The sequence below is a fragment of the Mauremys reevesii genome, linkage group 2 (assembly GCF_016161935.1).
Source record: "Mauremys reevesii isolate NIE-2019 linkage group 2, ASM1616193v1, whole genome shotgun sequence".
Lineage (NCBI taxonomy): Eukaryota > Metazoa > Chordata > Testudines > Geoemydidae > Mauremys > Mauremys reevesii.
In genome coordinates, this window is record NC_052624.1 from 8,897,054 (window position 1) to 8,909,940 (window position 12,887).

Here is a 12,887-nt window from a genome sequence, read left to right on the forward strand (position 1 = left end):
AACAACATCCTTTGTTTCCTTTCCCTTTAGCTGCATAGTATTTAGAAGGGAAAAACCCTGGTTTGAAAGTAGAAAGACGGTATTAAGGATGGCAATAACTGTCCTTTTGCGGGGGGGAAAGAGCAAAATGTTAGCAGAAATGGGCTGGAGCTGCTGCTATTAAAATTTGATCCCGTTTCCTAAAAGACAAAACACAACAAAAGCACAAGAGGGGAAAGAAAAGAACCGCACAGAGATCAAATGCAGCTTTTGCTTCTGGTATTGACTTTTACTTGCAATGTGATTGCTGAAAAACCACAGGCTACGTATCCAGACTTATCAACCACTCTGGGGAGATCTACACAGCCCTTAATAGCGAGCCTCCCAGCCTGGGCTGACAGACTTGGGTTAGTGGGGTTTGCGCTAGTGCTCTGAAAATAGCTGCGTAGACAGCGCTTTGAAGCTGCAGCTTGGGCTCCCCTCCCCCACTGGCTTCAAAGCTGAGTTCCAGTCTGAGCCGCAACTTCAGAGTGTTGTCTACACAGCTATTTTTAGAGAACTAGCACAAGCCCCGCAAGGTGCAGTGTGCCGAGCCAGGCTGGGAGGCTTGCTCCAAAACGCTGTGTAGACGTGTCTTCTGAGATCTAGCAAACTTGTACCAGCATTGGGCTGCTTAGAACGTTGCTTTTAACGGCCTCCTGGGTCATAGGCTTACAGCGGTCTTGCAAAACATATTGGCTGGCAAAGCCAGACTTTTATTATAAACCAGAAGACAAAAGGAGAGGGACAGAAGAAATGATACGGTGGGGCAGAAAAAGGACATAGAATGCGGGGGAGGGGGGTGGATTTTTGACAAAGTCCCAGATCCCAGAGGGTGTTTGGGATTCTGTCATCTGGGTTGCCCTCTCTGGTACAATCTACTCAGGACACCTCTCAGGATCGGGACAATGAACCCAGGGTGTGAAGGTGGATCCCATGGTCCTAGGAGATGGTGGGGACGGCAGCCATCATGGCGAAGTGTGCTCCTTCCCTTCTTTCAGTTAACAGTTGTTGCGTTGCTGTTCACCTCCGCCCAAAGTCTTTTTCCTACAAGGACCCTGTGATGGGGTGTGCACCCCACACCAGCAATGGTAGGGTTAACAATGGCCTGAGAGGCCAAATAGGCCACCAGCTGCTACCTGCGAGAGGGAGTGCAGGGCTAACTGAGCGTGAAGCCCTGCTGGGGAAGGGCTGGGATTGCACTATAAAGGCATGTAACCCCTTTGGGGTTTAAAGAGCATGGCCCCTTTAAATCTTTTTCCTAGTGGGGAGGAGGAGAGTGAGAAAGAAGGAGGGAAACTCCGGGGGTGGGGGGCGTCTGAAGCTTGGAGGGAAAGAGGGGCTGCAGCCTGCAGGCCCTTGCAAAGGAAGCAGCAGCAGGGAACCTGCCTGAAGCCTGGGAAGGACAGGGCGGCCGATCGGGGACCCCCAAGGACAGGAGCCAGGAGGAGCACTGGGCCAGGGAGGAATCACCTGAGCAGGACAGGCCGGAGCTGGACCCAGTATCACAGCTGCCCAGAGCTGCATGGGGCTGTGAGTACTGGGGCTTGTGACTCTGCATTGGGAACAAGGAGGGAGGCTTCTAGTTAGTTGAGAGGTGGTCGCTCTGTGTGGCTTTGCAGAGACCAGCAGAAGAGGCACCGGAGGGGTTTGTTGGTGAAAGTTCACTGGCGCTAAAGACGACCAGGAGCACCCAAGACTCACCACTGGACTGGAACTTTGCTCAGGACCCCTGAACTCTGTGTGCAGACCCATTGCTCGGTGTCTGCCCTTCCAGATTGTGCTACCACTGGGCCCCTGGGGCCTTGGCTTGGATGCAGCCCTGTTCTGCTGCTCCCCGATATTTCCCCTTGTTGTTTTTCTCCTCTCATCCCTCTGTAAATAAATATTTCCCTTGTTATATCCATTGTACTTTTCCTGTGTGGATGTGTTTACTCTGGGGGGCTTGGAACAGGTGCCCCTGGGGTGGAAGGGATTTCTCCTGCTGCGTTCCTGCACACGCTGTCTCTTGACCAGAGCTGCCTGCAGAGCAGACTCCATCTTGGCCACGAGGGCGCTAAAGTTACAGGCAGAAAGCTGAAAGCAGAAGGAAGCTAATCAGCACAGATGGGAGTAAACATTGAAATAGCATGGATCCCAGTGCACACTGGGAGAGGTGGACACAAGGGGGTAGACAAACTAGCAAAAAATCTGTACAAAATTCAAAAAAAAACCGACAGAGCTCCCTCCAAGTTAGTGACCCAGCCATCCTGATATTATCAGGATCGTCCCACTAGTAGGGACTTTGTTATATATAGACAACTATACTGCACCCTCCACCCCCCCCCCAAAAAAAAAGTGTCCCCATTTTTCACACTTGCTATCTGGTCACCCTACTCTTAGTAAACACGAGTTTAAAAACCTAATTAAAATGAATGAAGGGAGGCGTGGTAACAAGTGGGGGAAGATTTCATAAAGTATGCCCTAGAATCAAAAACGCTGACATACTGCAAGAACCGGAGAGAGAGAGTGAGGGAGCTCTACTGCGAATGCTTACCATCAGTGACTTGGCCTTAATTACTAAACACAAAAACGGAGGAGACACCAGAGGGCGCTGCAACCAAAGTGAATGCAAGTTGGTTGAGCTCCGAAGCTGCCCATGGGGAATCCCTAATCATCATCCCCAAAACCCCACCATCCAACGCCAAGACATCTTGTGCCTGACTCCTGAAGTTGCCCTTTAGCTCTGCATCTTCCTCTCTGAATCTGAAAACAGGAGATCTTCCTCCCCCAAGTCCTACAAACAAAATGGAGCCTGACCCTGATGGAACGCAGGTGATGGCTGTGCTATAGCGGGTGGCTGCAGATACTGTTGAAATTAAATCTACAGTTTCCATTTTACGGGCCACCATAACTGAGGCCTTGTCTACACTACAAAATTAAGTTGTAGGGTAGTGTAATGCAAAAACTGTTAGGTTGACATACAGCCTCCGCACTAATTACTGCAGTTTCCATGTCCACACTACCCTCCTTCCTCATCCTCATCAGGAGTGCTTGTATTGACTTAAATGGGGCAGTGTGGAGGGCTCACAGCTTGGATTAGCATGGAAAAAGGCTCGCGTCCAGATCCTGAAAGGTATTTAGGTGCCTAACTCCCTTTGGATGTGGGCTGTGGTGACAGGAACTGGAGAGAGAAACAAAAGAAGGCATTGTTAGAAGAACAGAGGGACCAAAGAATATGATAGGAGACAATGGCCTCTTAGAGCTTCATGGCTCTGATTTTGACATGTCATGCACAATGCTTTAATAAGAGTGAAACACACAGGTTTGCAAGTAAGCAAATGGGCCTCAGGGAATTCAGTGACAAAACTCCCATTGACTTCAGTAGGGTCAGGATTTCACCCCTGGTCTTTTTTTTCCTGGTCCCAATGAAGTGACATGGGCCAAGACTGCAAAAAGCTACACCCCGTCACATGTCAGAGGTCACCCACCAATGACTCCTGTTGCTACTATTAGAGTGCCATGTATTGCCCCTCAAAACTGAAAAATCAAACTCATGGGCCCAAGCTCAGTGTGTGATATTTCTGGTTAGTTATGTACCATTGCTCAGTTTTGAATATCCTGTCTGTCTGAAGATGCTCTGCAGTCAAATCTCTTAAAACTGAAATGTGAATTGCATTAATTTTCATGTTTAATGCACACTGGCTGGATGAGCTGTCAGTCTCAGACTTTTGAACCACTATATACTGTCGCAAGGCACCTCTTTTCTCTCACCAGCCTTAGCACTTCTTCCTCTGGAGATGGTAGGCCTGAGGTAATCAGTCCCACTTGGGAAGGGCTTGCCTTCCCCCTTCTATACTCACTTGGTCATATTTTCAGGGTAGGCCTGAGGGTCAGCCTAAGGGGTGGTCCTCCACCAAACAAAAAGGAAACCGTCTCATAAACAAAAACCCAGGGGGGCTCCCTTTCGCTGCCCCCCTCGCTGGGGCCAGGTGTCATCCTGGTGGTTGCCCTGGGGCATCAGTCCTGCCCCTAGCAGGCACTCAGGTTTGGCTGTTTCCCCTATGCAAAAGAGCATAGTTTCTCACCCTGGAGCAGCTTATTTCCCTGCTGCCACTAGCCTGGCAGCAGCAGCTTGTTAACTAGGTTGCTTTCTCTCTCTCTCTTGCTCTCCCCAGAAGAGGAGTTTTTAAAGTCCTCAGGCAGCCCTTGATTGGATTCAGGTGTCCCTAATTGGCCTGAGGTAACCCCTTCTCAGCTTGTAGGAAAAAGGGCCTTTAACATTCTACAGCTAATATATTGGCCTTCCAAGAGCCTCTTGCAGCCGTCGGGCCTGACTTTGTCACAACAGACACCGCTACCTCGATATAACGCCACCCGATATAACATGAATTTGGATATAACGTAGTAAAGCAGTGCTCTGGTGTGGGGTGGGGGCGGAGCTGCGCACTCCGGTGGATCAAAGCAAGTTCAATATAACACAGTTTCACCTATAACGCGGTAAGATTTTTTGGCTCCCCAGGCCAGCGTTATATCGAGGTAGAGGTGTATATATAAACAGAAACCCAGTTAGTTAGCAGTTGCAGGCATGCACATCTGATGGTACATGTGTTGGCAGTTTCATTCTATCCAGTCCATTAAAATTAAATAAGCTTTTTGTGTAACTGAATTTTTCCCATGGAACACACATAGCTTGGAGCTGCAGGGAATTAAATACCAGTTGGATAGTCTGGCTAAAAGTAGCCTTCACTATAATTCATTATGAGATTTTTAACTTACTTTTCATGCTGATAATTGTATAGATTTTTTCTTTTGCACTTTGTGGTAACTTAATGGCTTTGACTATTAATTTGAGTAACTGGATTATTGGCAATAAGAAGCAAGTTTAGAGAGCTAACAGATTGCTGATTTTGTTTTCTTATTAAATACATGCTGCAGATGACTGCGAGGCTTTGAAAAGCCAGTTGAGACGCTGATAAATGGTGAATTGGCTGATTGCCAGGAATCGTAATTGTACATCTCCTGGAAACAATATGTCTTTAGGATGTTTATAAAAAAAAAATGTTTGATTGTTTAAGAGAGAAGAAAGGCAGCTGCAACTCCAACAGTGGCTTAGAGTAATTGAAAAATAAAAGCTGGAAAATACATGAAGGCTGATTAAACAGGTCTGCTGAAGTGTGTGATGTGACATTTATGCCTGTTTTTAGGTATCAGACTTGTTTCTTTAGATATGGACACCAGAGTGTCTTCTGCACCCTGGTAATTAGATACATGAACAATGGGATGGATGGATGGCATAGGTTTTCTTATTTGAAAGGAAGCACACATTGAGAGGACTGAGTGGTAGACATTCACAAAACCCAGGGCCACAACCTGTGGGGTGTGTGATATTCATTAAGTGTTCATTAGAAAAAGGCTTGGGGGGTGGGTCATGTCCTCAGGCTATGACCAACCAGTGAGAGTTTGTTCTGAGTGTTTCACTCCTGTCTGATCACCAGACAACCCACAGGGGAGTTTTAGGAGTGGAGATCAGCCCATGAAAGTTCAGTTCATCACTTATTTAAACTCAGTTCCTATTTCTAATATGCTTTGGACTCTGAATTACTATTGTTTCAGCCATGATGATGGCTAACTAAAAGGCTGTTTGGAGACTTAAATTCAAAACATGAAATGGCCAATAAGATGCGTCGCTGAAAGGAAAAGGACATTGAATGGTTTCGGGCATTTTTTAAAAAGTCATCTTTAGTTAACGATATAAGAATTTCCTTCTGTATATCGCCTCTCATCGTGAAGGGACCCCAAATGCTTCCAAATCTATATGCAGGATTTAGCACCACTGAAATTGCATGAATTGGGAAGTGAAACATAGCACCCAACTTACCACGTAACACAGTGTGCAAAACCAGCGTGGGGAAATTTTTGTCCAAGGAAACAGAGGCAAGTGTTACTCTTACGCTACATTTTTAGGCACCTAGGTCCAGATCCTCAAAGATATTTAGGTTCTTAACTTCCACTGAAATCAGGGAAAGTTAGGAGCCTATTTACCTTTGAAAATCTGAGCCTTAAATATCTATGTGACTTAGTTTCCTGTGCCTTTTTTAAATTAAAACCAGTATTTGAAAGAGAATACTTTCTGGTAATCTTTAACCGCCTGTAGCAGTTATATAAATGCCGCCCCATAGCTGAAGATGGCCTTTATAACACATGTGATTTGCAGAATCATGAAGACTCAGTCCTAGTATAGGGGAGAGTATCCATTTCACAGGGAACAAAGGCAGGCTACAGCCATGGCAAAGTCAGCTCTTTCATCTCAGTCTGTTTTATCATCTCTATCCTGCATTATTTTATTATCTTTGTACCCATCTGAGATAAAGTCAGTGAGGCAGCCAAAAATAAGTGAGTCCAGCTAGCAGCAAAGTTCACCAAAGCTAAAGGAACACTTTTAGGTTAAAAATATGGCTTCTAAAATCTTACCTGAGTTATTAGCAATTATTAAAACTGAAAACTTTTCTGAAATTTACTTCTCACCATTTATGCTGCTTACTTTGTTTATTTCATTCACCTTGGACAATAGAAATACATGGGTCAGTTTCAGTCATTTTCACTTCCTGGTTCAAGTGCTGGTCCCATCTTCATTGTTTCTCACTCTCCTGCTGTTTGGTATTTGGTATAAAGCCCTAGCTGCTGGAGTCACGTTAATTCATGAGACTCTCAGCTTGCTTTCTTTAACAAATTTTTAGCCTTCAGAGTGGGGCAGAAAAGCTTGAAAATGTGACTCACCTGTAAGATGAAGGCTCAAACCAGATAGTGAAGAAAAGGAATCCAGCATTTATTATATTTTTTTTAAATCTCATGGTTTTTACACCCATCTTGTGACTTTGCGGGCCTGATTCATGATTTTTGAATGTGGGGGGATGGCAACACTGGATACTATGGGATTGGGCACCTAGATAGGTGAAAATGCTCTAGCACTTGGGTTGCAAACACTACAGAGGAATGTTCCACTTCATACAAAAATCTGGTCTGGGTTGAATTTTATCTCTAATTTAACAAACTTGTGTTTCTGTCAAGGTTTTACCAACTTTTTTGTTAAGAAAACCAAATCTAATTTGGGGCCTAAACTAATGTGACCATGTACTGTATGGTCATAACCTTTAATGTGTTTAATAAGGAGGATTGGCTGGCTCAGGGGAATGGTAAAGTGATATGAGACTTTCACTGTTAAACTGCAGGTTTTACATCTTGATCGGATTAGCTGTGGAGTGAAGAAAAAGTGATCCTAGGGTGCCAGCTGTTCAGTGCCTTTTGTGTGAAATGAGATTGTGTTTTAATCCATCGCCTAGTGGATATGTGTCCACATTACAAAACCTGCATTGTAACTGATGCTAATTGGCAGCCTCAGCAGAGACCAAGGACTGAGTGGATCTGGTGACTGAACTATCTCCTTAGCCTTAGCTATGACCCCCTGAGGGTAGGGTTAAGGCAATGTGGCAGAAGATTGCAGCGCTGTGGCCTTTGCTGTCCCTCTTCTGAGGATCAAGAGCCTCCAGAGCTGATGTTCTAGCACCTTTCACCAGCATTCAGTGCAGTTGAATCCCTAGAAGGACACACTAGGCGGTAAGCCTCACGGCCTACATACAGTCCTATATATGGAAAATGAAAACCATTTTGCTTCTCTAGTAATGAGCAGAAAAGAAATAGAAAGTTGAAAAAAGCCCAGAGGGCCGGCATTTGTATATTTAAAAAAATGAAATGAAACAAATATGTAAACAAACAAAAAATAGTAACAGTTTCCTGTCCTGCTCTGGCTTTTTTGTATTTCTGATGGAAATCAGCCTGCTTTTTAATTATTTCCAGCTGGGAAAATATTTCCAGTCAGCTCCTCTGGGAGCCAAAAGGAATACACTGATATTTGAATTAATTTACCCCCTTAGTGGCTTCTCATTTTGCAGTAATGATCACGGCTTTTTATAGAGCCTGATCCTGCAGTTAATCACACAAGCACTTCTGTCGAGATCAACAGGCCTGTTTGCGTCAGGGAGGGCAACTGCCCTGGGTAAGGGAGGGCAGGTCTGGGCCATCAGTACACCGTATCGCTATAGGCTCTTTCACACACTCACGGGCAAGTCGCCTGCGTGCTTGATTATTTTAACTGAACTGTGTACAGCTCAGTAACCAGCCCACACCTAGGTTATATCCAGAGCCTCTTTTCCATAAGGAACATAAAACTTGCTACTCTGGGTTAGTTCACTGGGCCATAAAATCCAGTCTCCTGCCTTCGGTAGGGCTAATACCAAGCTCTCAGGGACTGCAGTTTGGACACCTTCCAAAGACTTATCTCCCTAATATCTATCCCCTTGTTCTCTAACTGCCAAACAAATGTATGATGTATAAGGAGCCAGAGGGACTAAGCTTTTTGTCTCCATTTCTGTGTGCTGCAGGGGTGTGTGCGTGATATATTCAGGGCTTTGTTTATTCTCTTAGTCAGCTTAAAGGCAGTGTTACAGGGGAGAAGTTTCCTGAGGCGTGTCTTGCACTTTGATCTGAGCACAGTCAGATTTGGGATGATTCTGACCTGCTGCACGAGATGATTGAAATCTGGCTTTCTCAGCTGCAGCATTCCTGTGCAGCATATTTGTCCTGGCGGGTCAGGCGGTCTGTCAAGAAGGTCCCACACCAGTAAGACCCTGATATATAATGTACTTGGCCAGCTGCTGTATAATGTTGTGCACAGGAGTAAAATGTTCCTCCTGACTCCTGTGATGAGACGTTTATGACCTGGAGCCAGAAATCAGATAAGCCTGATTTTAACCCGCAGAACTACAAAATTATCCAGCCACAATGTGTGCCTCTCTTTGCTTGCTTAGGAGTGCAATCCAGTCTCACACCAGCTTGGGTGAAGAGGTTGTGCTGGGTTGAATCACAGAAACCCCCTTGGGAGCTGCCAACTGATGTGCCAAGACTACGTCTGCCCCTGCTTTCCTGCCCTGTCAGCTTAGGACTTGAGTGCCCTGGTTGGTTTGAGCCAGACTTCGCTAGCCTGCTGCAAACCCAGACCCAGGTCTGAATCATGTCCCCTAACAGCTGTAGGCTTGACTGAAAGCAGCTTACAGAAGTGTTCTTATCTTTGACACTCAGAAGCCCAACTCCTAATGGGGTCTAAACCCAGATAAATCCATTTTACCCTGTATAAAGCTTATACAGGGTAAACTCATAACTTGTTCGCCCTCTATAACACTGATAGAGAGATATGCTCGGCTGTTTGCCCCCCCCCCCCCCAGGTATTAATTAACCCAGAGTATGTACTAATAAGTACAAAGTGATTTTATTAAATACAGAAAGTAGGATTTAAGTGGTTCCAAGTAGTAACAGACAGAACAAACTGAATTACCAAGCAAAATAAAACAAAACACACAAGTCTGTCTAATACAGTAAGAAACTGAATACAGATAAAATCTCACCCTCAGAGATGTTTCAATACGTTTCTTTCACAGACTGGACGCCTTCCTAGTCTGGGCACAATCCTTTCCCCTGGTACAGCCCTTGTTCCAGCTCAGGGGGTAGCTACGGGATTTCTCATGATGGCTGCTTCTCTTTGTTCTGTGCGTCTCACTACTTCACTACTCGGCGGTAGGCGGTAGCGGATCATCGGGAGGGATGATCATCGCGTCTCATCTAGATGATCGCGATCCGATCCCCTCCCAACGCTTCGTCTCGACACCTCCCCCAACACCCAGCGCGGCGTTGGGACATGAGACATGAGACACGGATTGATGATCCGTGGCCGTGACGGTGGTTTTGATATATATACTTGACTTCAGCAGTCGTTATTCACGTAGCTGAAGTTGCGTATCTTAGATCGATTTTCCCCCGTAGTGTAGACCAGCCCCTTCACCCATTTATATATATTTTGCATGAGGTGGAAATCCTTTGTCCCTCTCTGGGTTCCCACCTCCTTATTCTCAATGGAAAAGCACCAGGTTAAAGATGGATGCCAGTTCAGGTGACATCATCACATGTCACCGCAAGACTTCATTGCCCACTTGCCAGCACACAGGTATACAGGAAGACTGACAGGTAAAACAAAGCCATCTGCAGTCAATTGTCCTTGTTGATGGGAGTCATCAAGATTCCAAACCAACATTAACGGTCCACACTTTGCATAATTACAAGAGGCCCTCAGAGTTATATCTCATATTTCTAGTTTCAGATACAAGAGTGGTACATTTATACAAATAGGATGATCACACTCCGTAAATTATAAGCTTTGTAATGATACCTTACAAGAAACTTTTTGCATGAAGCATATTTATATTCACACTCATTAGCATATGTTCATAAAATGATATAGAATGCGTCACAGAGGTATTTCTTTTTATTTGTTTTAATGTTAACACCCTTCGATTTTGAGTGACCCCTCATGTACTGGGGTACAGTATGAGAAAAAGGGGTTGGTCAGTTTTCACTTGCCCTTTCAGAATCTTCAATACTTTAATCAAATTCCATTCATTCTTCCGCTTTCCAGCCTCAGGCCCAGATCCTCCAAGGTACCAATACCTTGGAGGATTTGGGCCTAAATGATTATAGTTACAAGTATTGCGAAATCTCGGCCCCAATTCTCAGGTCTCCTGTCCCTGGCTCAGGGCAGTAGGGAGAAAGGAAATTACAGCAGCCCTGAGTCTGCTTTCGCTTATGCTGTGGATGAAGCTGTAATTTAGAGGCCTGAGAAGCAGAGAACAGCCGTAGTGCAGTGCTGTCTAGCTATGCCCCTGATACACTCCTGGGCCCATCGCCTATATGCCAGCAACTGGCAGCAAAGACAGAATGGAGCCCTTGTCCTAGCTCTGTGCCAGCTGGAGAGGTTCCCTACATGAGGTATTCTCAGGGGGCTGTTACCATCCCCTTTAAGGCCCCTTCACACTGCCAGACAGGCATAACAGGGCCTTAGTTTGAGAATCAGGTCCCTTGGTTTTTTATCTCATGTACTGTTCCATGGGAACCGTGTTTTGCATTAGTTTGCTCTCACCTGATTTACAGGAGCCCTCGGTGCCTTTTGTCAGACAGTACATTCAGTGCTGTTAGATGAGGCATAGCGAGCAACGAAGCTTTTAGCTGTTGCCTGGGTGGACGCTCTGTACCAAAAGGAGCAGGAGGTTTCAGACTGGCCCCACGTAAATGCAGCATGCAAGTCGTCATCTAATGGGGGGCAGCATTGTGTTCCAGTTGTGAAACTGTTTGCTGTAGGAAAGAATAGTATGGTGATATTGATCAGTTTGGCAGAGAAATTGCTATAGCTGTTTGCCAGGGGCTGCAGGTTTGGGTACTTGCCAGCTGATAAACCACATGAGACTGGCTTCTCAGAAAAAAGGGAAGAAAAATCCTCCAGTGGCTGGACATCGGCAGCAGCCTCAGCTCACGCAAATGAACTGGGATTTGGGTTGAATGTTATCTCGGTTGCAAAGGGACCAGAAGATATTTATAGCAACGCTCTCATCAGCGAGGCTGTGGGAAGAAACATGCCGTTGCATTCCTTGATACAGGACATACCATTCTGTATAGGACTTGTGGGGAAAAAGAGAAGTTGCAACGTCTCTAAATGTTTGGCCATTTCCAGTCCAGACATTTAGAGGGACCATCTACACCAGTGGTGCCCAACCTTATTACACAGGAGGGCCACATGAACCGAAGTGCAGCCTTGTGTGGGCCAAACAGATTCTACCTATTTTAATAAGATTTAAAGTCCTGGGTCTTGATTTATATTTTAAGTTCAGCTTGTTTTGTAAGTATTTAGATACGTTGTTTCTATGTACAGTATTGTCTATTGACACACTTGTGTAAACTGAAATGATGTCAACAGGACGACAAAACGCTAATGAATCGGCTGGTAGTATAGTAAGTTGAATCATAGAATCATAGAATCTCAGGGTTGGAAGGGACCTCAGGAGGTCATCTAGTCCAACCCCCTGCTCAAAGCAGGACCAAACCCAACTAAATCATCCCAGCCAGGACTTTGTCAAGCCTGACCTTAAAAACCTCTAAGGAAGGAGATTCCACCACCTCCCTAGGTAACTCATTCCAGTTATTCACCACCCTACTAGTGAAAAAGTTTTTCCTAATGTCCAACCTAAACCTCCCCCTCTGCAACTTGAGACCATTACTCCTTGTTCTGTCATCTTCTACCACTGAGAACAGTCTAGATCCATCCTCTTTGGAACCCCCTTTCAGGTAGTTGAAAGCAGCTATCAAATCCCCCCTCATTCTTCTCTTCTGCAGACTAAACAATCCCAGTTCCCTCAGCCTCTCCTCATAAGTCATGTGCTCCAGCCCCCTAATCATTTTTGTTGCCCTCTGCTGGACTCTCTCCAATTTATCCACATCCTTCTTGTAGTGTGGGGCCCAAAACTGGACACAGTACTCCAAATGAGGCCTCACCAGTGCTGAGTAGAGGGAATGATCACATCCTCGATCTGCTGGAAATGCCCCTACTTATACAACCCAAAATGCCATTAGCCTTCTTGGCAACAAGGGCACACTGTTGACTCATATTCAGCTTTTAGTCAACCGTAACCCCTAGGTCCTTTTCTGCAGAACTGCTGCCCAGCCATTCGGTCCCTAGTCTGTAACAGTGCATGGGATTCTTCCATCCTAAGTGCAGGACTCTGCACTTGTCCTTGTTGAACCTCATCATATTTCTTTTGGCCCAATCCTCTAATTTGTCTAGGTCCCTCTGTATCCTATCCCTACCCTCCAGCGTATCAACCACTCCTCCCAGTTTAGTGTCATCTGCAAACTTGCTAAGGGTGCAGTCCACACCATCCTCCAGATCGTTAATGAAGATATTGAACAAAACCGGCCCCAGCACCGACCCTTGGGGCACTCCACTTGATACC